The 27,074-nt window shown below is 35.0% G+C and overlaps 1 long non-coding RNA gene across 1 annotated transcript in view; it reads right to left on the bottom strand.

Annotated features, from left to right (window-relative positions):
- Nucleotides 1-27,074, bottom strand: part of LOC118973977 (uncharacterized) — a 247,785-nt gene that overhangs the window by 219,627 nt on the left and 1,084 nt on the right. The window contains exon 2 of the long non-coding RNA XR_005063543.2: nucleotides 25,581-25,637. This is a non-coding gene — a long non-coding RNA (uncharacterized lncRNA). The remainder of the gene's footprint in view (nucleotides 1-25,580; nucleotides 25,638-27,074) is intronic.

Raw genomic sequence — 27,074 nt, 5'->3', positions numbered from 1 at the left:
TTCATCTAAAGTTTCTATAGTTTGTTGTCATTCTATGGTTTATAATACTCCTTTGTGTTACCTTTTATTCCTGAAATATCAGTAGTTATGTACCCTCTGAATTTAAATAAATCAGCAGAAGAAGAGTAAAAATTCCAAAGACTTACTTGAATGTTGATAGTGCCTTGTGTTTGAGCCTATAGAATGGTGTAGATCTAGATTTGACCTCACTTCTGCCAAAAGATACAAGGCATCTCTATCAAAAATCCTACATATCAAAAATCCTACGACCTAGCTCATTTGATAAGTCAGTAGAGTTTACATTTTTATATTTTTTAAAACGAATTTTCAGGTTTTTTAAAATTTCCTCTATTGTTTACTATTCTCTATTTATTAATTTACACTCAGATCTTTATATTGGAATAATCTAATACCATTGGAGTATTGAATTCTCCAACAATTGTCCATTTCTCCTTTCAATTCTTTTAGATTTTGCTTCATGTATTTTGGGGTTCTGTTGTTAGGTATATATATGCTTATAATTGCTGTATTATAATATAATCCCTTCCAAAGGGACTAACCCTTTTTATTACTATAAAATGCCCTTCTTAGTCACTAGTGATAATTTTTAAGGTGTGGTCTTCTCATCGTGCCTTTCCCTGCATGAAACCTCCTCCTGGTGGCCATTAGATTTTGTAGTTTCTATGTTGTTCACATTATTTTAGTAATCATAAAAATATGATAGTAATGTATAAACATATACACTTAAATATATTTAAATTAAAAATGAATAAGACTACATATATGTTACATATTCTGATTTTTTAAGTTAATACATTGTGAATAACTTATAATTTAATATTCCCTTATGTTAACTTTTTAATGTAGTATCCTCAAAGGCACTTTAGGAGATCCACCAACTTTTTGGCATTTTGTGTCAAGCTTTGGGTATGAATTTAGGTAAGTTCATGTACCTTTTACAACAGAAGAGTGTTCACGGTATTCATTTGATAATAAAAATGACCTGTGATCCTCAAGTGTCTAAAAAGCATAATGTGCAGTGATTACTAAAATAAATGAATAGGATTTCCTTTTTTTGACACATGGTAACTTATTTAACCAATTCTTTACATAGGAACTAGGTTGATTCTAATTTTTACTCTATGACTGTCATGAACAGCCACTCTTTAGGTCAATCTTTGAAACTGTCCTCCTTAAAATTAATTCCTAAGATTAAAATTGCCTGGAGAAAGCATATGTACATTTTAAGGCTTTGGTATATATTGCTAAGTTATCCCCTGGAATAGGTGAATCAGCTTTGTTGCCCAGAAATCCTACGACTTAGCTCATTTGATAGGTTAAAAATGGCTTCTGCTGCTGTAGTCCTGTGATAGTGAAAACCAGCCATTCTGATTAGACTTGACTTATGTTCCTTTCCTGATATGGATATGATGCATAAACTCCTTCAAATGCACTTCTTAACCTACAATGCTATTGAAAAAAGCTCAGCTTCAAATGCAAAGACTCTCTTACTAATGGCAGCCATCCACATTCATTCCAGTGCTAGCTTACCTGCTATGGAGTCTGGCCTCATCATCCTCAGAATTTCCCATTACACACTCCTTGAGGCAGTTATATCTCAGCTACACCATAGAATACATGCATTTACAACTTTGGCAGACAACCCCGGCTTCTGCCTGCTGCTAGGATACAAACACATGTGTACCATCTCAGATCCTCCATTGTGACAGAAATGCTGTCAGATAAATGGAGGGCCAGAGAGGAGGATGGTTACCTGCCTGTGGGATCTGTGTATGTCAATGGGAAACATCTGCAGGCCTCCAAAGCTAGTTTTTGGTCCAGCATACAAAAACTTTTCCCTCTCAATGCTCATTTTGAAGAACAATTTTAAGGAACCAGTTTTAAGATCTATAGTTACTCATATTTTGAAGTGGCTTGTAGGTAGGTGTTCAGTGTGTCACTATGCAACATTAAAGTCGTGATGACGTTGAGAATTGCAGTTTTTGGACTTGAATATTTTTAGTTTATGGGTCTTCCATTTTAACATCTGAGTGCATCAGTATTATTGATGAGAGAGTTTTCAACAAAGAAACCCACTCCCTGTCTCCCACTTACTTATTTTTATTTCTTTCCCTTTCACTCCCGTGCTACCTACAACTCCCTGGTTCTCAAGCATTTTATCCCATGTAAAACTTGAAAGAGCAGAAACAACAATTTTTTGCAACTCTAGATGATACATATATTTTATAATAATTTAGTGGGATATGTTAGACTGCAATAAATACCAGAGAAAGAGTCTCTGTCTTGAAACACAAAGAAAACCCTTCAGAACATCTGATGCCTGACTTCAACATCTCTGAATGAAAAGCAGTGTTTAAATTTCTATTGCTCACGGTTTAATGTAAAATAAAGAGCCTACACACATTCTGGATGGGAATTTTCAATTGTCCATTTATCCCATTTTTCATTTCCATCCTGGTCCATTAAATTGTTGGATGAAGCAAGTTTGTTTTAAAAATTGAAGTGAACTGTGTTTATTTTACAGAACTCTATGGAATTTAAATAAATCAGCAGAAAAAGAGTAAAGAATTCCAAAGACTTAATTGAATGTTGATAGTGCCTTGTGTTTGAGCCTATAGAATGGTGTAGATCTAGATTTGACCTCACTTCTGCCAAAAGATACAAGGCATCTCTATCAAGTAAGTTACTTTCCCTCTCTGAGTCTCAGTTTCCTGATATATTCAAAAGGGTATATTAACACCAATCTTATACATTGTTATAAGGATTAACTGAGATAATTATTTAAAGACATGAAGAGCATCATATGATCCCTGTCACATAAATGGCTTTTCATAAAGGACAACATCATGGCACACAGTACATGCTCAATAAAAACTTGTTTAATGATGCAACAGAATATCTTTCCTAAGAAACCAAGTTTGAAAGTAAGTTTTCAAATTTATCTTTTTACATTGTACATAATACATGAAAAAAATATCTAGAGGAATTCTTTCTTGCCTGGTACTTATAATTGCTTGAGTCTCATGCATTGAGCACTTACAAAATTCCAGGAAGATTTTCAGTGACACCATTGCTAATCTTTGGATAGTTCTACTCTGTCAGTGACAGAAAGGACTCTGTAATAACCTTCTCTGAGATCATAGCCAGATTGCTGCTACCTCATTTTAATTGCTTTTATTTTTGTTTCTCTTTGACTATTTAGAGGGAAGTAATATGAAAAATTATGTAAATTTAAATTCATGTATGTTTTCAGAATTTTTAAGTTAATTTAAAATTAAGAAATTTTAAAGTACCTAAAGTATTTAGCCTTGTTTCATGTAATCCTCATGATGGACTTATAAAGCCTCTAATTCAGGATGAAGAAATCAGGACTTCAAGAATTTGTGACACACAGTTAAATGTTTATAAAAAGCAGAAAAGCCTGTGTCTCTAAGTCCCAGTTTACTGCCTGTCCCCTCCATTTTAGCACCAAAACTCCTCACATGTAGCCAAGATGAAGGAGTTACATCCATGGAGGGATTCCTCTACCCAATACTCAAATGTCAAATTATAATCATTCCCTTTAAGAGAAAAGTTTTGATTATAGGATAGATATCCTTGGAAAGGTAATCCTGAATTTTGAACTTTCCTTGAGACATTAAAATGAAGAGTGTGGGAACAGATGATAGGTGAAACAAATATGTGAGCATGGAAAACAAGAACTTCGAAGGATTGGAAGTCAGCCATTGTCTCCATCACAAATTGGTCTAGACTTCTCCCTTTTTTCATGCATATTTTCATAGAAGCCTACTTAAGAATAAAGGCAGAAAACAAAATCAATCTTTTTTGTTTTCTGATTTTCTACCAAGCTCTATTAGTCTATTTTTTCCCACTCATTTGATTTTCACATCACATTTGTGAGGTAGTATTATATTTTCTCCCCATTTGCATAAGGTAACTGAGGGATAAGAACAACACATAACTTGCCCAAAGTCATCTTTCTATTAAGTGTCTGAGTCAGGATAAAGATCTAGATTGGTCTAAATGCAAAGCTCATGATTATTCTAGGAATATTAGGTTGCTATTGTGTCCTTGTTGGGCTTCTTCAGAATTCAGAAGTAAGATATTGGTAACTATGAGAGCTCTTTGTCATAAATCTTAGCAGTGTTATCTGATAAGTATTAAGTCAAACTTTGGACTTTTCCTTCCTTAGCTTCATAATGAATGAATAATGCCCTTTCTCTGGCCTCCAAAATACATGCAAAGATGGAAGCCATGATGTTGTGCTATTATTCTTTGCACAGAACAATTTAACTCTCATTTTCCAACTAATGTTCAAAGCCTAAAACTCTATTAAAAATACAAAAAAAAAGACTTAAATATACAAAGTTTGAAATTACAAATTCCTCAGTTGATGGCACATTATATTGTATGACCACTTAAAAACCAAGATTTCCAGTGAAACAAAACAAAACAAACAAAAAATCCAAACACAAACATTTCTAAAGAGTGAGGTATCTTATAACCTTCAAAGATGCTCATTGCTGAGAAGACAAAGCTCTGGCTCCTGGTTCTATACCATCTTAACTAAATTTCCTTTATTAGCTAATTTTCTATTCACTCTACTCCAGCATTGTCCTTAATATTTGATCAATTCTTTATCACCATTATGTTGTGTTATTTTCTCTTCTGTAGAATCCCTTTCATGTCACTGACCCTTTCACCCATGAAGACAAATCCTACTCATCTTTAAAGAACTAAGACCAATTGCTTACATATGAGAATCGAGAACTGAGAACATCTATGTTGATAAGACTTAACTATTTATTCCAGAAAGATTTTAAACCAATAAATAACTTCAATGTTTGCTTCAGGATACTCCTGCATTTCAATATATCTGAACAAATAGTTTGCTTATCTGGACGAATAGTTCTCATAGGACAATGGATTGCTCAACTAGGCAAATAGCTTGCTTGTAGTTTACTTATCAAGACTTGCTTCAAGATGCTCACCATACTGTGTCTACCAATCTTAAACGATTGATAAGTCATGTTTATGTCTCTATCTCAAATATTTACCTTGGGAGTCCTGATTTAAATGACTAGAATGTAGATCCTAAATCTTATAAATATTTTTGAACTCTCCTTGTGTGACACTACAAAAGATATGTCAAGGTGCTATCAACTGCTTTCATAAACTGAGCTTTGCTAATTTAAGACTGTTATGATAGGGTTTTTTAAAGTACCAGTCAACAATATCATATTATATTATTCAGAATTATTTCAGGGGCAAAAAATAGAAAACCAAAGTCAAATTCACTAAAAACTAAAAAGGTAATATTTTGGCTCTTGTAACTGAAGGGCAGCAGAAAGAATCAGGACTTAACAGAAAAATTTAAACATTAACATCAAAACTCAGCTCTGCTCGCTCAGATTTTACCCCCAGAAGGCTTCTTCCCAGGTTAGCTTTCTTATTATAGACTATGTTGTTTGCAGTTGGCTTCAGGTTTACATGCTCTCTGAGTTGCCCCAGAAACAGACCTTGAGGAAAAGATTTCCAGTCTAAGTCATTTATCTCAGAGGTGCAGGTTGTGTCAGTAGGAACTGGGGGAAGCACAAAAGAGAAAGTCAGGAAGCCAACAGGTGTACATTATAAATCCACTGGCACGTGGGGCAACTGCACCTTAGCCCTGAAGGGAGACCCTGGCAACCATGTAAAACATGTATCTTGAAGTTACATCCCCTAAAGGGCCAGGAACATTGGACATGTGTATACCACTATTGGCCATTGCTTTTGGGAAGTATGTCCAGGCTGATGTACCTGAGGGTGAAGTAGGCTTAAGGGGCTTTAGCAAAAGTCCTTAGGTAGCAACCATATGCAAATATCCATAACTGGAAATTGACAGGCACACAGTGAAGTGAGAAGACCCTGGAGATGGGGGCAGTGCACCTAAAATAACTACTATGCTCAGACTCCAAACCCTCAGCATGTACAAAAGTAAAATTATTTTTCTTAAGACCAGAATAAATCATATGCTTTGACACAATCAATCATTGCACAAACTAGGGGCATAGTGATGCCAGTTATAAATTCATAAAAGCAATGAAAATGCTAGCAGAAATCAACACAATCAACTTTTTCAGAAATTCGGATATTAACTAAAAGTTTTAAGCCACCTGGAGAGGTTTATTCAAGAAAAACATCTCAATATTGCTAAGAATAATAAGAATAGTGTTTTAACTTCTCCTATTCTCATTTTCTTTTCTTAGCTCACAACAAATTAGAAAACTAATGCTCCACAATCATGTGTAAGCCAGCAGTCTGGAGCCACTGGAGGGAGAGGAATGAGACTGAAGTTCTTTCTAGGCCTTAAAGAGAACTGTTATGATTTTCCCGATTACAAGTAAACATAGGGTTACTGTATGACTCAGTGATTCCACTCATAGTATATAACCAAAATAATGAATATCCTATCTTGCCATAAAAACTTTTATATGAATATTTATAGCAGCATCAGTCACAGTAGCCAAAAACTAGAATGTCCATTAACTGATAAATAGATAAACAAGATAAAATATAACCACAAAGTAGAATATTATTCAGCCATAAAAAGGAGTGAAATATTAATACCTACTACAAAATGGATAAGCCTTGAAAACATAATACTAAGTGAAAGAAGACAGACATAAAAGCTGTATATTATATGATTCCATTTATGTGAAATGTCCACACAGGAAAATCCATAGAGACAGAAAGTACATTAGTGGTTGCCAAATACTGATGGTGGGTCAGAATAAGGACCAACTGCTAATAGTCACAAGGTTTCTTTTTGGGATGATAAAACTGTTCTGGAATTACATATTGGTGATGGTGCACAATTTTGGAAATATGCTGAAGACCAATGAGTTGTATATTTTAAAAGAGTGAATTTCGGGGTATGTGTAGTATGTCTCAGTTTTTTTTTAAGTTGGTGAAAAATATTTATAGTGCTCTGTTCCATATTGGTCTCTTATCTCCCTTATAAATATGAACCCATAGTTTTAAACTTAGAAGTCACTTAAACTCTGAAAGAAAGCAATAAAGCTCAAAATTTCATCAGCACTTTGGAAAAATGGCTTCATGAAAAATAAGTAAATGGATTAGGGACAAGAGTAAGGATAAAATTTTTTAAAAAGCCATTATGGGATAAATATATGAAAATAGATTTTCTTACAAAAAAAAGCATCAGATAATAGAGAGGATCATTTTCAGATATAATGCAATATATTTAATGAGCAATTATCTTCAAATGTTCATTTTGTAGGTTCCTGGTACAGTTAAAGAGAAACACAACCATGACTGGTAATAGGAGCTTGGAAATTATGTAGTTAAATAATTAAAACTATCATCTATCTTGCAGTTCTAAAATTTCTCTGTTAATTTATATTGTCCTGTCCAGAATATGAAGTTTTTATCTTAGAGGAATTTTAAAAAAAGTTATTGTGTCTAAATTAGAACTCCTGCTTTCATGCTTAAAAAAATGAAAAAGCAAATCTATATATTCTAAAAGACTCTGAAGTGAATTTTCATTATTTTTAGCAAATGTGGCTTAAAATGCAATAATTTAGCATATAATAGGCCAAGTTTGCTTCTTGAAACCAATTTTCATTGTGCTGCTGAAAACCTGAAATAGTGAGTTTATCTGCTGGGTAGATATCGGGAAACCAGTCAATGCATGGGAAAGACGAAGGCAAGGGTACTGGTGTCAGAACAAAAATAAAACCTGTGCTTGAATAATCTATTTTCTCCTTGGTTTTGCAATCACTTGCAATATCTTTGAAGCCCAAAATGTGCTTAGTCCCGATCACAAAGAGCCAAAGATTGATTATGGAAACAGAGCTTGACATAGAGCAAAAAAGTGATGGATAGTGGAGAAGGATGCCGATACTGAGTCACTGACATATGTTTCTGAGCATGAATGGAACAATAAAGTAGAAAGGCATTTTTGAGAGCATTAGGGAAGAAGGTAAGACTTTCTACAAATTTCTCTGCTGGCTCCTTATCCTACAGTGGTATTGCCCTCAAGTTAAATGGTAACCAGATATGATATGACTTTTGCTTCAGAATCAAATCAGATACATGGTAGGAAAAGTACTACCTGAAGATTTGCTTGAGTTTGAAACTAAACAACATAACTGTGAATACTATTCCTCTTAAAAAGAAAAAAAAGACTATTGAAACTTAATGTTTGGGTATTTTGAGAATAAATATATTCTACTTTAAAAAATACAATCAGGCCAAGATGCTGTATGCACATCCAAATTGCCACAATCTTATCATGGAATCTATTTGTATTTGAATTTATAGACCCTGCAGAATGTAGAAAGATTAAAGATTAGGCTCATTAAATTTAGGGGAGTTGAGTGTAAACATCTCACGCACTTTACCATCTAACTTTTTTTAAGCAATTTTCTGTAAACAATTTTCTCAGTCAGTCTGATCCTTCAGGATGCCCTACTCTTAAATCTTAAATCTTAACCAAATGCTACTCACTCTTCAAGACAGAGCTAGAGTTGTCTTCATAAACCCCATAAAACCTTTTCTGACCTCATACTCATTCATTATTTTTATGAATTTTTACATCCTCCATTCTCTGTACTACTCATCAAACACATGTATTTTTACTGTATGTTATCAAATGCTCTCAGTGTGACTTTGACCATCCAAAACTCAACTGAGAGATTCTAATTGGTATTGAAATCCAGTGATAGGTAAAATGTTCCTTGAATGGCATTGGAAATTTTAGGTCATTGGAATGCTGTCAAACTTCAGTTGCTGCCTCAATTTCTCAGGGTTGAGAAACGCCAGAAGAGAAAGACTGCTGTATTTGAAGAAATGGTGTGAAGCAAAAATTTTGCAGTGACATCCCAGTCCCATAAAATATGTCCAGACCCATTAGCATGTAGCATGGCATTCAAAGACCAGAAATAAGTCCACTGTGGCAGGAGCTAGGTAAATGAAGGACAGAATGGCAGAAGATAAGGCCAGAGAGTTGGCACAGTACCACGTTGTGTGGGACTTTGTAGGCTAGTGGAAGGATGTTGGTTAGCTTTTTCCTGAGTGAGATAAGCCAATGAAGCAATTTGAGGAGAGTAATGACAAAATCTGACTTATGTCTGGAAGCCTCCAAGATTTTATTTGGTCAGATCAACTTGAAGGATTAACTGTTACCTAAAAAGTCAGGAAAGATTGTGGAGAAGGAAGTTTGGGTAAATAGAAACAGGGAATCCAGAGTTCATTCTTAAGGTCTGAAAATCATATTAGATATCTAGGTGGAGTTCAGTGGAGATGTCTGTGGAGATATAAATTTAAGATTAGATGTAAATTTGGATGGTGTTAAAAACGATGGGTCTATATGAGATTGCATAAGGAGGGAGCATAGAGAGAAGACGTCCAGGGCCTGAGTCCTGAATTGTTTCCGTAATCAGTGGTTAGGGAGATGAGAAGGAAGGAAACTAAGACATGCCTCCAGTGAGGCAGAAGGAAATCTAAGGGAGAATGGTGACCCAGAACCTAAGTGAAGAGAGTTTTTTAAGAATGAGCTGAGAAGAAATGCAGCTGAGAAATAAGTCCATTGGATCTAGCAATATGGAGGCCACTGGATTTTTTCACAGAAGCTATTTTATAAGGAACGGTGGAAGAAAAGTTGGAAAACATCACATTAAAGAGAGAATGGAGTAGAACAGCTTGAAATATGGAGTATACGTAGCTATGTCAGGTTCTTAGAAAATGTTAGTACAGGAGATATTTTAAGATATACCTTAGCTCCTTGGACACTCATCAGTACCCAGAAACAGGTTAAGAAATGCTTGGTTAGTTGCCTGGAAACACTAATCTCTGCCTATGCTTTCCAATCTCTGTAAAAGGAGGATAATGATACAGTATATGTGCGCAAATGGTTTTTGAGTCTGTAGATGAATGCATCAGTGGAATTAAATTGTTGCCAAATTTAAACGAGATTCTGTTTAATGCAAGATGCTTCATAAACTTTTGTTTTTCTATTTAAGCCCAAAGCTTCTAATTTTAACCCTAGAATTGATGTTTTAGCCAAAGAATTTGATATTTGGGTTCAGAATTGTGTCTTTTACCATAATATTATTAAAATGTTGATGATTCACCGTAAGGTGTAATTTAAGGGTGCAAATGTGACGTGAAAATGAAAAAAATTACTTCCAACTGAATCAAGTACGTTGCTATATTCTACCAGTTTCCTTGCAATCATTAATTTTCTTTTTAAAATAGGAAGACTAATTTTGGCCAATGTCTCAATCTCCTGTTACTAATGTTGGACCTCTCGAAGTGATGAAAGGTGGGTCATTACAGATAAGAAAGGAAGTTATGAATAATAATTGACATAGCAGCATATATTTATTGACAGCTTACTGTGTGCTTTTTACATAATTTTTAAAATACACTTAACTCCCACAGAAGCCCTAATAGCAAGAGGTGCTATTAATGGTTCCATTATACAGATTAGAAAACTGAGTTGAGACTATACCACCTGTGCAGAGTCACACAGCTAGTAAGGGGGAGCCAAGATTCAACCCAAGTAGTGTGATTAACATTGTCACATTTTCAACCAAGATCTGAATGCTTTGACGCTACCCATTACTACCTCTTGGTTATAGGAATGGAGGTGGCAGTGGGCCCACCTCTTGGTATACAGCGTCCCTTGAACCTTTATTTTTTAAAAGGCCTTGGACACATAAGAAAGTTTATTTTTATGACTGCTTTCTTTTGTTTCTGAGGAGACTTCTACATGTGCTGAATAAATAAAAGCCTATCTCTTGCCAAAACACATAACAAAGGAATTAATCAGCGTACATTTCTGAGAGTGACTTTCATCCTCTAAAAGAGTGGCTAATTATTCCTTTCTGGAGGGGTTGTTGGATGATTAAAGCTGAGCAATTGCTGGGTAATTCCTTAAGTGTGGTTGTGGTGGCATTTCATTGAATATGGACAGCATTTTGTCTTATGGAGATAGGATAGTTGTTATTATGACATAAGCAATCTGAGAGGAAAAATCTACACAGCCAAAATAACAATTGTGTCAAAGTGACCCATAATGTTACCTTGAGATAACCTAATTCCAGGCTTAAGTGTTTCTCTATTTTATTAATTTATTTGCATATCAAAATGTTTTAAGGGATAATGAAAATAGCTATTACAGGGCCAAAAAAAAAAAAATTACAATTTCTGGATTCAGTGGAATGAACACTGAAGTGGAAGCTCCAAAACTTTCCTTCAAAATCATGCTTTGCCTTGAGTAGCTGATGTTCTAGGAAAAATCTGCATCCTCTCTTATGAAAGTGTTGATTAAGAGGCTCCACTGTTCTTTCTGACATCAATTCTAGTATTTCCTTTTCACTGATACTCTCAGTGTTCAATAAATATATCTGTTGCTCTCTTTTACGTTTCTTTTTTTTAAATCTCTTATCTGTAGATCTTTCAAGAATAAATGAGAATTTCAGTTTCCACATGGTTTCCTCTAATAGTTTTTGAGGAACATACATCTGAAATTAGGACTTAGTATTGAGAAGGAAGTGAACCATACAGTAGTCTAACCACCAGATGGAGACCGTCATTTGTCATAACCATTCACTACATCATTCATGACCTACTATAACTTTTATATTCATAATTGTATTGAATTAAATATAAAAGTATTGGCCTATATCTAAATATGCACCCTATTAGAAATAGAATTATATTTTTGAAATAATTTCAGCTTTTGAAACATATTTTTATTACAATGTCATAAACCCATAATCCATTAGAAAACATAGTTAAACAAATAAGTCTTTTAAGATCCAAAAGATTTTTGTCAAAGTTTATGCCCTTGGACATTATTTTTCCAAATTATTTTTTATAACTTCTTCTGATGATCAGTCCAGGTTAGCACAACAGGAAAACCACAGCTAAATTCATGAGGTTTACAACTCTTGTGGCAAATGTTTTTCCATGGTGTTTTCTGAGATGACCCAACTTCTCCACCCACAGTTTATTCTAGTAAATTGTCAGTGAAACTAAAATAGACATGAGGCTTATTTCAGAGTATTATGGCTGGCTGAACAATGTAAGTGGACAGTTATTGATTACCTGTCTAAACTGATTGACACTAGTTTTAATAAGCTGGACCTTTCTCCCTTATTTCAAACAGCTGTTCATGAGTTCAAGACTTTATTCCTCCATTAGGACTAATAGAATGACTTGCTGACTTTTTCTAAAGGCTTTCCATGGTCAGAGAAACAAATTACTATGAAAGCCCAGAAGCTGAATTGTGATTTTATAAAGAAGCATTTGGTCTTTTAATGTTTGATTTGCTGTTTGACTGCTTTCCAGATAATGAAAATGTTTTATTTCCAAGCCCCTAATGTGAACTAAAGGACATCTGAGTATTTTACCTTAAGTAATGTGGGTTATTGTTAGTTATGAGATTGTATTTACTGGTGTTGTGTAACATTAGCTGATAAATAAGCAAATTAATTCAAAACAAGTCTAAAAGCAGTACTGGATGAATGCAGCTTGCACTGTGTCACCAACTTGATAAGAAAATATTTAACAAATGCATGTATTTTAAAGTCATACCTCTTCCCCTCTAGATGACAATTTTTGAAAATGTCTTTGACAGCTAATAAGGATAATAAATGGGAAGTCCAAATACAAATAGTCATTAAATCAGCCAGTTTAATGATTGTCTCTCTTCCCACTATCACTTCTGCTCCTTATTTTAATAACTGGATTCTGGACCAAAAGTTGAAATGAGGTCTTCTACTGAAAATGGTGGCATCAAAAATTACTATCAATTAGCTTGATCTTAAGGGGATAAATCTCTATAATAAAGGAATAAATAATTACAAATTTGCTGAGTTGTTTCGTCTTTCTCCCTTCTGGGAATATAGCATTTAAATGAGATGATTACATTCCAATTTGTTCTCCTACAAAAGCAACTAATTCGATTGTATTTTTTGCTTACTTCTGAAAGGAGACTATGATAGCTAATGTATTTCCCCATGATTAGTAATGAAGATGTCCATTTTCATTTCATCCTTGCAAAGAAACATGCCCTGACAAATGCTCACACCTGCAACTATGCTTTCTAACTCATTTTCTTCTCTAATTACTCCTTGATTGTGAGGTAAATTCTCCAAGCTGTAGTAGAAGGGAAATCATTGTCTTTTATCACATGCCTGGGGAATTCATTCCACTTGTTTATTGATGTGTATAGCTGACTGAATAAAGTGATTCCTAATTAGAATATATGAAATAATCATTGGTCTATCTGGAGTCATAATTAGTGCATTAGGAAAAATTTACTGAGTGTCAAGAAGATAGGTATTAGCATAAATGAGCTTATTTTACTTGCTTTGAAACATAGAGGACACTTTCTAGATACAATATTTACTAAACCAAAGCAGTAATAGTATGGTGGTTTACTAAAATCATTAATGCACATCAATAACAAAAGAGATTATTGCATCTAAACTTCCTTCCATACAATGTACCACAGTAAAAAAATAAATAAAAAAGCTGCTCTGATACCTTAATAAATGTAACTGAAGGTTTAAAGAAAGGAAGAACTCATTTTTCTGTAGTGCTCCTTTAATAACTGATATGATCTTTATTTAGCATTGTCCTGGACTTGGTGGAAAAAAGAACCCTACTAAGGGAATTTTATCTTTGCTTCAGGAGGTAAACAAAATCTTTTAATTGCTTTAAACATGTGTTTCTGGGTAGGAGATAGTAAAGGTTTGAAGCTAAGGACACAGAAGGGTCAAGGGCCTTAAACAGAAAGCTGACTAGCTGCCAAAGGGCTCACAAGATACCCTGGGCTTGAAGAATTCCCTGCAGTCCACAGGCTGGCCTTCAGCTGTGCCAGATCAGAGACTTAATTTTGTTAACATATTGAGAACATATCTTTTTTCTGGAATGAATTCCCACAAATAGAGTTTGAGATGAGGGACGTAAAAAGCAAAGGCTAGCTTACAATGAGAAATATAACTGTCATAAAGCTGAGCACATTTTCATCAACACAATCAGTTCATTCTCCTGCCAAGAAAATCTTCACAGGAAGCCAAATTACCACCTGAGTGTGCTTTCTGTGAGCATGGACCAGGGTCGGGCCCATGAGCGGGTTGTATGGTTTTGTGCTCAGTAGCACCGGGCATCATCTCTGACATCTTCAAGAAACCATCTCCATAACCAGAAGGACAAGAATATTAGGGGTTTTTTATCAGGACGCCTCTTCACTGTAAGCATGGGAGGACAGGTAAGGCCAATGTTTACCTCTCTAATTCTTGGAGGCCATAATTTTTCTGACTATTGACCCATTTAAATATCTTAATACGGAAATCGAAAAAGAGAGGAAAATTCTCATGAGAGTCTCAGTTATGTAACTGAACTGAAAAGTCTCAGATACCACAATCAAGGAGCCATAGTCACAGAACATAGAGGCGCACTCCGCTGGGGGATCCGACATTGGCTTTCAGTGTTCTTCCTGCCCTGAATGTCTGTACTCCTCCTCAGGCTCTTCATTTGATCTCCTTTATCCTCTTTCTCCACCCACCCTTCTCTCCATCCCAGCCCTTTTACACATACTTGCTACATCACAAATCTCAGGAGAAAGGCCAATACGCAGAGTCAGCATGGTCTCATGGAAAGCTCCCTGCACGAACGTTCAGAATGCCAGAATTCGGGTTCTAACTCTGCAGCTAGCCAGTGTCGCATCCTTGTTTTAGATATGTCGCCTTTCCCGAACTTCAAGCTCCTTGTCTTTCAATGAGGGATTACGGCTGATGAAGTTTTAATATGTTGTTGAAGCTTTAGTGTGAACTGATTTAGTGAATTGTTGAAAATTAAAGAAGAATCAGAATGAGGAATAAAAGGCCCTGATCTGGGGAGACAGTGATTTGAAAGATCTCTTCTCCAGATAGCCTTCTTTGAATGCTTCTGGGCATAATCTCCAAAGTGGATTTATCTACTGTACCTGCTGCTTTTGTCTGCCCAGAATTCTTTGTTTCTTCCTTCAAGACCATCCTTGCTGTGGAGAACCTAGTGCAGGAAGACTTTCCTATGCCACTTATTTCTCTTACTGATCTGAAACTACTTGTTTGACTATTTGGCTTCTTGCTACTTGCTTTCTAGAATCAGCCCACTTCCCAGCTTCATTTCCTATCTTTCCCAACTGAGGGTTCCCAGTCCATTGACTTTCCTTCTGTTCTCAACAGAACCCCTCATACCCTTCAGGGCTGAATGTCTGCTCATGCTCTTCCCTTTCTCTTCCTCTTCCACTTTTATAAGTCTGACTCAGTTTTAGTAGTTCCCTCTTCATAGCTCCCCTCCAACTTCCCACACTAGTAGAATCAGTCACTCCTTCTTTTCGCCCCTTGCTTCCCGATACACTCTCTAATATAGCACATATCACCCTGCACTGGAATTATAATTACACAGTCAGTGTGATAAGCAAAGTGCCTATATCAACAAGCTACATTTCATATGGCTTCTCACTCTTCTTCAGTGGTTCTTAGCTTGCACCACTACAACAGGGATCTATTTGAAACCTTGAGCCTTTATGCAGCTAATTCTGTTTTACACACATGATAGCCTTGGTCTACTGAAGTTATGATGAATATATTAATAATTCACTTGAGTACTTACTTAGCCTAAAGCATGTGTAAAGAATTTGTACATGTATTATCTTATTTAATTTTTACAACTTGAGAGATAAGGAAACATGTAGAGAGTTTAGCCATTTGACAAGGGACACATAGCTAGTGACTCAGCGGAACTCAGATCCAAACCAAAATGGGTTAACACCGTAGCCTATGCTTGTAACCACAATACAGTCTCCCACTCGTCACCTGTACTCCTCCAAACTCCCTTCTGAGTGCTTCTCTGCACTGCTTCTCCTCTGACCCCCACCACTTCCCCTCTCCTCCCCATCCATTTCTACCATGCTCTCTCAAACCCTCTACAGTGCAAACACTCCTATTGTAATTTTTTGATAGAATATGTATTTTCCCTCTTGCTCAAATCCAAATCTGACTTCCTCTCTGCAAGTCCTATTTCCTCAGGCACCTGTTTCAGGAGAAGCTGTTCATCCTCCCTCTGTTTACATAGCTTTGTCTTCAGCATTCCAGAACAATACTTTTATAAAATTCTCTCTTCCTTTGAGTTGTATGCACCATGTTCTACTGTTCTTTACCCCTCCTGACTGCTGTACTTTGCGGCCCAACATTACATCTCCTACTCAAATATTTACATCTTTTTGAGGGCCTTTAAAACTCCATGTAGATGACCTGTTCAACTCCCCTGCTCACAATTTGTTCTCTAACTCACTACACTGACCATTGACTGTTCTAATTCAACTAGTTAAATTCTAAAATGTGTCATCCTTGGACCATCTTCCACCAGCAGAATCTTAAGATTTTTTACTTTAAAGATTAACTACAACTCCCTGTCCTCCTAGGTCTCTCCAACTAACTGATTCTTCTACTTTATATAATCCTCCATTCCCTTCATTCCTCTAATGGTTGCTCATTTCATCCTTTCTCAGCTCACCAGCTTCCACCTGCTCAGATGTTCCTTCCTACTTGCCTAGACTTCATAGCTGAACATCTGAATCACTTTCTCACCAAAGCCATCAATTTCCAGGCTCTTTTATGTTTATGCTGCATCTTTCCAGTAAATGGCAACACTAAATCATTACTACATCCTTCATTCTGCTTCTGGGGACTTCTAGAGAATATTACACTGAAATTATTACAAATGCTTATACCAAGGCAAGTTAGTGTATTTTTTTACTAAAATCCTATACATGCACTATGTAAGCTTTGCTAAGGGATACAAAGTCTGTCCCACTTAAGATGATTCCCTCTACAGCCACAAGTATATTTATTGCTAAAGGGTTTAGAATTATATATAAAGAGGTGGGGTAGAGTGGATCATTGGAAAAATTCTAACTTTCTGACATTAATTTTCATATGACTTTGAGAAAAATCTCTGCCCTTCTCTATGCCTTATACTAAAAGCTGAGGTTATGAAGTGACTTCAGATGCATATTTCTTATAAGTCTCCTTGTCCATGGCAACCATTTCCCATGAAGCACTAGACTTAAAGCAGAATATTGTTCCCTTAAATTTATGTGATAATTCCCTCAATAATCCACTCATGTATGTACCTGTGATGTGTGTACATGAGTTCTAGTACAGTGTTGTGTGTTGGTGTATGCATATATATAGAAACAGAATTGTATGTAGATCAACATTTCCAGAATTTTATCTAAGCTGAAAACCTTTAACAAATAAAGTTTACCCTAATGGCAAGTTAAATCTCTTGCAATTCTGGTTTGCATAATCTGACCCTTTGGCAACTACTTAGGCAGCAAGATCCCACGACATGTGTGACCTTTTGTCTGGATCTTCTGAAATGGGGAGAGGATGTCTATTGATCCATACTGCAGGACCCAAAAGTTTTAGATGTGTTTGCAATTACTAAGATAAATACCATAATTCTAGAAAAGAAAGATGGAGAGAAACAGGGGGTAGAGACTGGGGAGGGAGAAAATACATGACAGTGAAAAAAGGGAGAGAATGATCTGAGCATTGCAATCTTAAGTTCTCATATAAGCACTGGGATAATGTTTAATGTTAGTGAACAAATACATACATCCATTCATCAAGGAGAGGAGAATTGAAACATTCCCTGGTTGGGACCAGGCACTAGATACCTTCAGTGTAAACAGTGGGGAAGAAAAGGAAGCCACTTGTGAAGACCACTTAATTATCAGGTTAAGAATTTTCTTGGTGAACTTCAGACACAGAAATATATTTCTTTACTCAGTAAAGGCAATTTTAGGGTCTTAGGGTTCCCTTTACCTATGTGTTTGCACAAAATCCCTGGAGCATATTATCCTGGAAAACATAGAAGAGAAGCCAATTCTCAGTCCCTAGCAGTCACTATCGCCACTATTTTTCTCTTTGCTACACAATACTCCTGTGAAATGCTGCTGTCCACTGTCTGTTGGGCACTGCTTCTCTGGATGGGCTCCATAGATAAATTCTTCACCTTGTTCCTCTTCTAATCATAAGCTTGCTATGATACGACCTCATGCTGTGGCTAAGGTAGTACCCATTAATGTATAGTCTCCCACAGATATCTACACAGCCAACATCCCCTTAGAAATAGCAAAGTGGTTCCAAAAGCTCCATTTACTTCCCAGAATCAGAGTGGTAAGTGGTAGAGATATTATTTGAACCCATGTCTCACTCTGAGGCCCATGCTGTTATCTACAACTATACAGGATAAAATCTGAGAAGTTGAGGAATTACATCTCTTTTCTCCAGGTCCAAACATCAGCTGAAAAAATATCTTTGATCTGGGGCTCACTATCTACCAGGACATAATATCAGAATACACGATGCCAGTCTGGCTTTAGGTACATGCGTGGGTATACACTAGGAATATGTTTCCAGAAACAAAGGATTTGCTGAGTTGTCCCTACCAAAATAGATTCCCATCATAATTTATTACTTTTACCAACACATTAAAGATGTCTTTGTTATTTAAATGAAATATAGGTATAAATAAAATGTAATAAAAGCAATAAATTAAAAATTAGCGTTAGTGAAATAACTGGTGAATGATATGTTTGGATTGTTCCTACTACATTTTATTTTTGATTTCTCATTGCTAGTATATAGATATACAATGATTTTTGTTTGTTCTTGTATTCTGCAATCTTGCTACACTCACTTATTAGCTCTAGGATTAGTTTAGGATTTTTGATATATAAGATCATATTACCTGAAAATGCAAATGCTTCTTTTCTAACATGGATGCCTTTCGATCCTTTTTGTTTCTTTGTTTAATTTCCCTGGCTAGTGCTTCCAATGCAGTGGTAAGTAGAAGTGGCAATAGCAGACACCCTTGTTTTGTTCCTGGTATTATGAGGAATGAATTCAGTATTTTATGATTAAGTATGGTGCTAACTGTAGGTTTTTCATAGACAATCTTTATCAGATGAAGTTCTTTTTTTTAATTTGCTGAGTGTTTTCATATAGAAAGGGTGTTGAATTTCATCAAATCCTTTTTTCTGTATCAGTTGAAATGATCATACTTTTTTTCACTTTATTCTATTGATATGTTAACATATTCACAAGTGTTAAACCAACCTTGCACTACTGGGATAAATCCCATTTTGTCTTACACTAAAATGCTCTTTATATGTTAGTGGATTCAATTTGATAATATTTGTTGGAGACTTTTTGCATCTATATTCAAAGAAATATTGGTCTGTAATTTCTTTTCTTATGATATCTTTGTCAGGTTTTAGATTAGGTTAATACTAATCTCATAGAATGTATTTTGAGATCTATTTTTTGGAAAAATGTGTGAAGAATTGGTACCAATACTTCTACTAAATATATGATCTAATTCACAAATAAAGCTATATGGGCCTTTGTGGAAAGATATTTAATTACTAATTAAATTTCTTTATGTGTTATTTGTCAGTTGAGGTTTTCTATTTCTTTCTCAGTAGTTTTTGGTACTTCTTAATTTCTGAAAGGTTGATAGTGATGTATTCCCATTCCTGATTTAGTAAATTGAGTCTTCCAACTTTTTCTCTTGGCCAATTTATCTTAAATTTTGTCAACTAATATATCAAAGAAACACATTTGGGTTTCATTGATTTTCACTATTGTTTTTCTGTTCTTGATTTTATTAAGTTTTGCTTTAATCTTTATGAGTTCCTTCTGCCTGCTTGTTCTAGTTTTAATTTGATCTTTTTTCAGTGTTTTAAGGTAAAAGGTAATGTTATTGATTTGATATTTTTCTTCTTCCTTAATATAGCCATTTATAGTTATACATTCCCATCTTTGCAGTGCTTTTGTTCCATTCCACAATATTTGGTATGCTGTGCCTTCATTTTCATCTATCTCAAATTATTGTATAATGCAAATTATTGTATAATGTCTCTTGTGATTTCTTCTTTGAATCATTGGTTATTCAGTGGTATATTATTTAATTTCCACCAATTTGTGAATTCCCTAAGTTTCTTCGTCATTGGTTTTCATTTCATTGTTTGTAGAACATAATTTGTATGATTTTAATCTGTTTTGAATTTGTTTTCTAACTCAACATAAGGTATTTCCCTGAGAATGTTCAAGGTATATTTGAGAGGAAAGTTGCTAGGAAGAGGGTTTTATGTATCTGTCAGTTCTCTTTGGCTTGTAGTGTTGTTAATTTTCTATATTCTTGTTGGTATTCAACCTAGTTGGTCTATCCATTATTGAAAATGGGATATTGAAGTATCCTAATGTTACTGTTGAATTGCCTACTTATCTCTTCAATTCTGTCAGCTTTTGCTTCATGTATTTTCAGGTTTTGTTACTGAGTATCTGTATGTTTATAATTGCAATATTTTCCTGAAGGATTGATCCTTCATCATTAAACAATGTCCCTGTTTTTCACTAGTAAATTTTAGTTTTACAGTCTATTTTTTCTGATATTAGTATTAGCATTCTTATGACTGTTGTTGGCAGTACCTATCTCTTTACATCTTTTACTTGCAATCTAGTTGTTTCTCTGAATCTAAAGTATGTGTCCTGGAAACCATAGAGTTGGCCTATGCTTGTCCTGTTGTGCTTCAGATAGTCTCCCCTGCAGTGGGGCTAGGAGAAGGAAGGTAGTTCTTACCTTTTGGCTGCAGTTTCCTGCCATTTATTTAGCTTCTGTAACATGTAACTAGAGAGTTGGGATATACTAGTAGTCTCTCTTTCCCACAGAGAAACCACATCCCTTGACTACTATCTGGAGTGAGAGAGAACTTAGTGTTCTTGGCTCAGCCTGCCCAAAATGGAGCTTTCATCATGCTGAGCAGTGGGGAAGGAGGTGGGTGTGTGGAAGGAGGTGGAAGCTGGTAATGGTTCAAATGACACAGAACTCTTGCTGCTTTTACTCTGACTTGAATAAATATTTTTTCACTTTCTATATGCCTTTAGGATTTTCCTAAGATTTTAACTTTTTTATTTAATTTTTTCTAGGTGTAATTGATATATAGTATTTTATTAGTCTCTGTTGTACAACAAAATAATATTTGTATGTATTTGCAAAATGATCACAATAAATATACTTAACAAAAAAATTTGTTTCCCATACATTGTTATGAAGTCTTTTTCCTTGTGATGAGATCTACTCATTTACTACTCTACTACTATGTGTCTACGCATCTCATTTTAAGATCTACTCTCTTAGCAACTTTCAAATATACAATATAGTATTATTAACTATAGTTACCATGCTATACATTATATCCCATGAATTTTATTTTATGACTGGAAGTTTATACCTCTTGACTTCCTTTGCCCATTTCCCCCATCCCCATCACCCAACTGGCAATTACCAATCTGTTCTCTGTTTCTATGAGTTTATTTTATTTTTAGATTTTACATATAAGTGAGATCATATGGTATTTGCCTTTCTCTGTCTGACTTACTTCACTTAGCATAGTGCCCTCAAGGTCTATCGTGTTGTCAGAAAAGGCATGATTTCATTCTTTTTTATGGCTGTGTAGTATTCCATTGTATATATGCACTACATTTTCCTTACATATCCATCCATTGATGACAGCTTATTTCCATTATCTTGGCTATTATAAATGTTTCAGTGAACATAGGGGTGCATGTACCTTTCTGAATCAATTTTTTGTTTCAATATCTAATAGAGATTTAGAAAACAATTTTAATTTTGGAAAAACATCTTTCACCAGTTACTATTGTTTCCCTTGGGACCTCCAGGGAACTCCTCACACTACCATTCTAGAAGTCAGCTCTAAAAGCAACTAATATTTGTCGAGGAATTATGCTTCCAAGCACTGAGAAGATCTTTCCATGTACTATATCTTTTAATATTTAAAATAATTTTAAGAAGTAGCTTGTAATACTGTCCCTACTGTATAGAGGAGGAGGCTAAGCCCACAGAAATTAAGTCATTTGTCTGAGCTCCTTTAGGCTCCAGACTTCTAACTTGAACCCAGACTGATCCATTCCAATACTCATGCTTTTGGCCACATCATCACTGCTGCCTCCCATGCTTTACTACTCTGCATGAAAAATTAACTATAAGAGTGAGGAAAAAAGACATAACTAATGGATATGTTCAGTTCCAGGGTTTTTCCATGAATGGGTTGCTCACATTAGATGTCTAGAACTTGCCTGTCTAGGAAGAACTTAACTGAGTGGCTGCTGGGGAAGCCAAGCCAGCTGCTAGGAAATTGTGCCCTTGTTTAGAGAATCAGGTCGCTTTTTATTCCTGCCAGTAGTCTTTGGGATTTCTATACTCTGATTTGATTCTGCATTCAATATATAATTGCAATACAAAATTGAAAATGCTGTTTACAATGTAATTCTAAAGTAGTTTATACTCTTGCATAATTGAAATGGCTTGCTTGAAACAGCTCACTGCACCCAAATATGCCTACTTAGCTAAGCAGGAAGACTTCCAAGTTAATTCTTTAGAAATGTTACAGCAACTAGGTGAGGTATATCCTGTTGTTGGCCGAGTTTTTCTAAACCAGTGCAAGACACACTTTGGGGAAGTAAATGATATGAACATTCTGTAGTCTTCTTTAGTTTTTTTTCTCTTCAAGATTAATATCTATAAAATTTCAGCCTCTAAACTTCAACCAATAGATACCTCTTGGTCACATAAGATTTACAGAACACCTCGACAAATATTAATTGCTTCTAGAATTATCTGGGAAAAATGCCAAAGAGGTGTAAAACATACTCCCTGCCCTCCAGATCACTAATGCATGTTATTAGTAACATATTTGACATATTTGAAAGAAGCAGAAAAAAAATTCAAATTGCAGTTCTAATAGTTACTAGTGATAGGACTTTCAACAACTTATTTAACCTTTCTGAGTCTCAGTTTCTTCATCAATAAAATGAACCTCACTTATATTTATTTTGAAAATCTTTATGAAGCTTAAATGAGATAATTCATGTAAATGCTAGCACAATTAGCAGACACACAGTAGAGGTTATACATGTCAGTGATGGTGATGATGGTGAGTATATATATAAATAAATATAACATATATTCAATGACAAAGTCAAAAGATAATTAAGGTTTTGAGTTTTTGAATACATTTGTCCATAAAAATATTAATGACATAACTAAATATTTTTAATTTGCCAAATAACTAGCAATATTCAAGAGTGAAAATCTGATGGTTACAAAAAGCATCCAACTTTAATTTATCAAGTTAACTAAGAGTTAATCTGAGAGTCTGAGGAATGACTGTGGAAAAGGATGGAATAGGTCTCTTGATATTCTTTAAGATGGAAATCATAAGAAGAGATTTAAAATGGCACTAGGGCACAGGTTTGGTTTCAGAGAGCCTTGGACTTAAATTCAGACTAATAATTTCTAGCTGTATGACTTAGGCAAATGATGCAACCTCTTTCACCCACAGTCTCCTCATTACGAAAAAAAGTATAATGCATATAAAATGCTTAACAGAAAACAGAAGAGAGTAATTGCTCAAAAAAATGAAAACTATTGTCCTTTCAGCTATTTTTAAAATTACTAGTTGGATTGAAATTTGGTTTACATTTCTGACTGTGAAGCATCATTCAAAACAAATTCCCATGTTTAATATCTTCAGGAGCGTAGGTCAGTGATAGATGAGTACAGAAAAGTAGATTAGCTGCTAAAGAGGATGCCCTCACAAAATATCTGACACTCCCAGATTCCTGAGCCACATAAACTGTGAGAGAATTTTGTTGTGTTAAGCCACTAAATTGGAGGTAATTTGCTATGCAGCAATAGAAAATTCATACAAAGCTCAAGACAAAGAAGTGCAGATGTGCTATCTAGAACTTTATGTTTAAAGACTTGAATAGGTGCAAACATACCATAGCTCAGGATTTGTATGCACATTGTACATTTTTAATTAGAATACGATGAATCTCTTATACAGCTAATAAACCAAGGCCTCAAAAATGTGCTACATATGAATAAGGCTTGACTTCTGCCCTTCAAGGACCTAATAAGTTAGTGAATAAGATAAACATGTTGACAAATTAAAAAATTTACAGAGTGAACTATAAAGGTGGGACAAAAAGATAGTAAGTGTACACTAAGGATGGAGAGTGCCATTTTCCCAGCTCTCAGGTGAGACACTGGCTCCACAGTGTAGAAAAGAAACTTTAAAATCCAACTCCAGAGACATTGCAACTATTAGATGCTCTTCTTCTGGGCTTTATCTTGATTTCAATAGAAATTACTTGCCCTACATTTCAATTTGTGAACAACAAAAAAACATCTTTATTCCAATGTTTTGGATTTTATTCAGTAAATTTATTACCAGTCTGAAATATCAAGAGTAATAGATTGCCTCACCATCCCTTTTGGCTTACATTAAGAGCCAAAATGCAACATAATCTGATGTCATAGTAAAAAATTAGGTAAATAATACTGAAAAAGCACTGCTCATAGAAAAATAATGCAAACAGGCATATGCTGAGGATGCTGCTCCAGTTTCTGAAATTCCTTTTTTATTCTCATTTTCAGTCGAATCTAATTTTGATGCCCCTGAATGATAGGCATTCTCAGAAGAAGGGTTGAAGATGGCAATAAAAAGCCTACACTGAATTAATGGATGCAATTCATGCCTAAACCTTCCCCCCCTGCACCACCATTAATTTCCACATCCCAGAGTTGCAGTGATTTGTGGTTACTACTCCACAATTTAGTGCTGTCTCCCTGTGCCTTCACACAGTGCTTGCTCCTCCTAACCTCACTTAACCAGGTGAGCACAGTAAGAAGGATAACAGTCCTATGTGAATGTGTGCATTTAATAAGAATAAGGTGCCGACCTTATTAGGGTTTTCACTTTACATAAAGAATTGAAATTTTCATGCTAGGAAAGAACAAGCAACAATTCATATGAAACTCATTTCTTAACAGGTTATGATTTGTAAGAGACAACAATCAAATTTTTAAAAATTATTTCTGAAGAAAAGGTCAATAAGTCAGTTCATTCATTCATTCATTCATATTTCCGATAATTTATACATAACATCTACTGAAGACCAACTCTGCTGCATCTTGAAAATATAAATATGGCAAAGATATGTTTCCTGTCTTAAAAAGCTCTCAATTAAGAGGAGGAAATTATGTGCCCACATCACCAATGTTCAAAGTGACAGGAACTGTAAGGAATTCGAGGGCCCAGGAGACATATACCTGATTTCAACTGGCAATGGAAGGGAGGGTTGTTTTGTGTAGAAAGTGCTCCATAGGAGCTTTTTATGCACGCTTACCATGACATATAAGGTCATTAGAATGGGTTTCAGGGAAATTGAGGACACAGCTATTTCATAGCCATGGAAGCTTAATGCATCTTCTGTGTGAAATAGTGACTAGAAAGGACTGGCAGATGACTAACTTCCAGGACTGATTGTCGAACAAGCAAGAGAAATGTGCTGTTCTTAAATTACCTACGCAGCATTTAGAATGGGCAAGAAACTCACCCCAGCTTTATCTTGGACACTCGCTGTCTTCTCCAGATGGTGTTACTTGACTCAACCCTGGGGAAATTGGAAATGAGTTACTGTAATAGGAAACAGTTTGAGTTGGGTCAATGAAATAAAATATTAAGAATAGGAAATATTTGAGAATTAAGTCTACTGACACACCAGAGGATAAATGGGGAAAAGGGGGCTAGTTCATGGAAATTATGGGGCACTCAAGACACTCCAAGTAAATATATAATCTAAGCAAAAAATAGTGCTCTAAGCAAATACAGCTTTAAATGTAAATTCCCCCTTTAATCATAAGTCCTTTATATATTAAAAAACTTAAAGAGCAACAATTTTCCACTCCTCAGTATGTAGTATTTTAAACACAGAAGAAACTAGGGTCATGTCGGTCTAAGGAGACCTAGGGGTCCTTTTGTAGGGCCAGAGAGATTGGAATGCTTAAAGCAACCTCCACCCAACCCCAGATCATCACCACTGATATACAACCAAATTTGCCCTACTACTAAGGTAGATATAGGTAAAAAGGAATAATAAAATTAACTTAATGGTAACCATTAGTGATACATAGTTCAAGAAAAAAGACATTAAAACATGAATTCTAAGAAAACTCTTTGGTTGTCAGATAAGACTCAATGAAACCAGACTGTCCACAGGCTAGTTTAAACAAGATGTCTTAGGTTAGCTTTCCTAGAATAGACCTGAAATGGGCATTCTGTTGCAAATGATTCTCCTGCAAGAGAGTGCTTTTGGGAGGAAACTTTATAAAAGCCAAGGTGAGAGAAGATAAGCAAAATGGGGTTGAATTGAGCCTCAGTTGGTCCAAAGGTAAATGTTTAATACAACTTAATTTAGTCTATGTTTCTGATACAACTAGAATTCTGACCTTTTCACTACATATTTTTTAGTAAGAGTACCAGTATATATATCTATATTTTATTGTTAAATACTTCAAATCCTCTGATGAAGGCAGAATATAAATACTGAAAATATTGTAGATATTTATTCTCCATATACATTTATACTTATATGTTACATAGTTTTGTATAAACTTTTATATAGGTGATATATAGTATATTTGAATATTTAATATTTATATATTTTCTTCTTATAGTTTATATAAAACACATATGTATTTATATATATAATTACATGCAGTTATGTATGTACTTACATATGTAAATTTTAAACTACATATATATATTGCCTAAAATAATCATATTAATAAAATTTTATTTAACTATAAAAGAATGTTTAAAGCCTCATCCCAAGACTGTTTTTGCAGGAATTAGAAGTTTCACATAAATTTTCACTTAAACCTCAAAAAAATTAATGTACCCTTATTTTATTAATCTGCAAAGCAAAGCTAACTGATACAAGATTTTTCACCTGGTAAATAGACACACTGATGGGTAGATGGATGGAGTGATTGATTGATGACTTATTTAATAATTAACTTAAGAAATAGTGTCCATTGCCAGACTCAGA

Source organism: Manis javanica, chromosome 11, assembly GCF_040802235.1.
Source record: "Manis javanica isolate MJ-LG chromosome 11, MJ_LKY, whole genome shotgun sequence".
NCBI lineage: Eukaryota > Metazoa > Chordata > Mammalia > Pholidota > Manidae > Manis > Manis javanica.
This window is presented reverse-complemented; position numbering and strand designations above follow the sequence as displayed.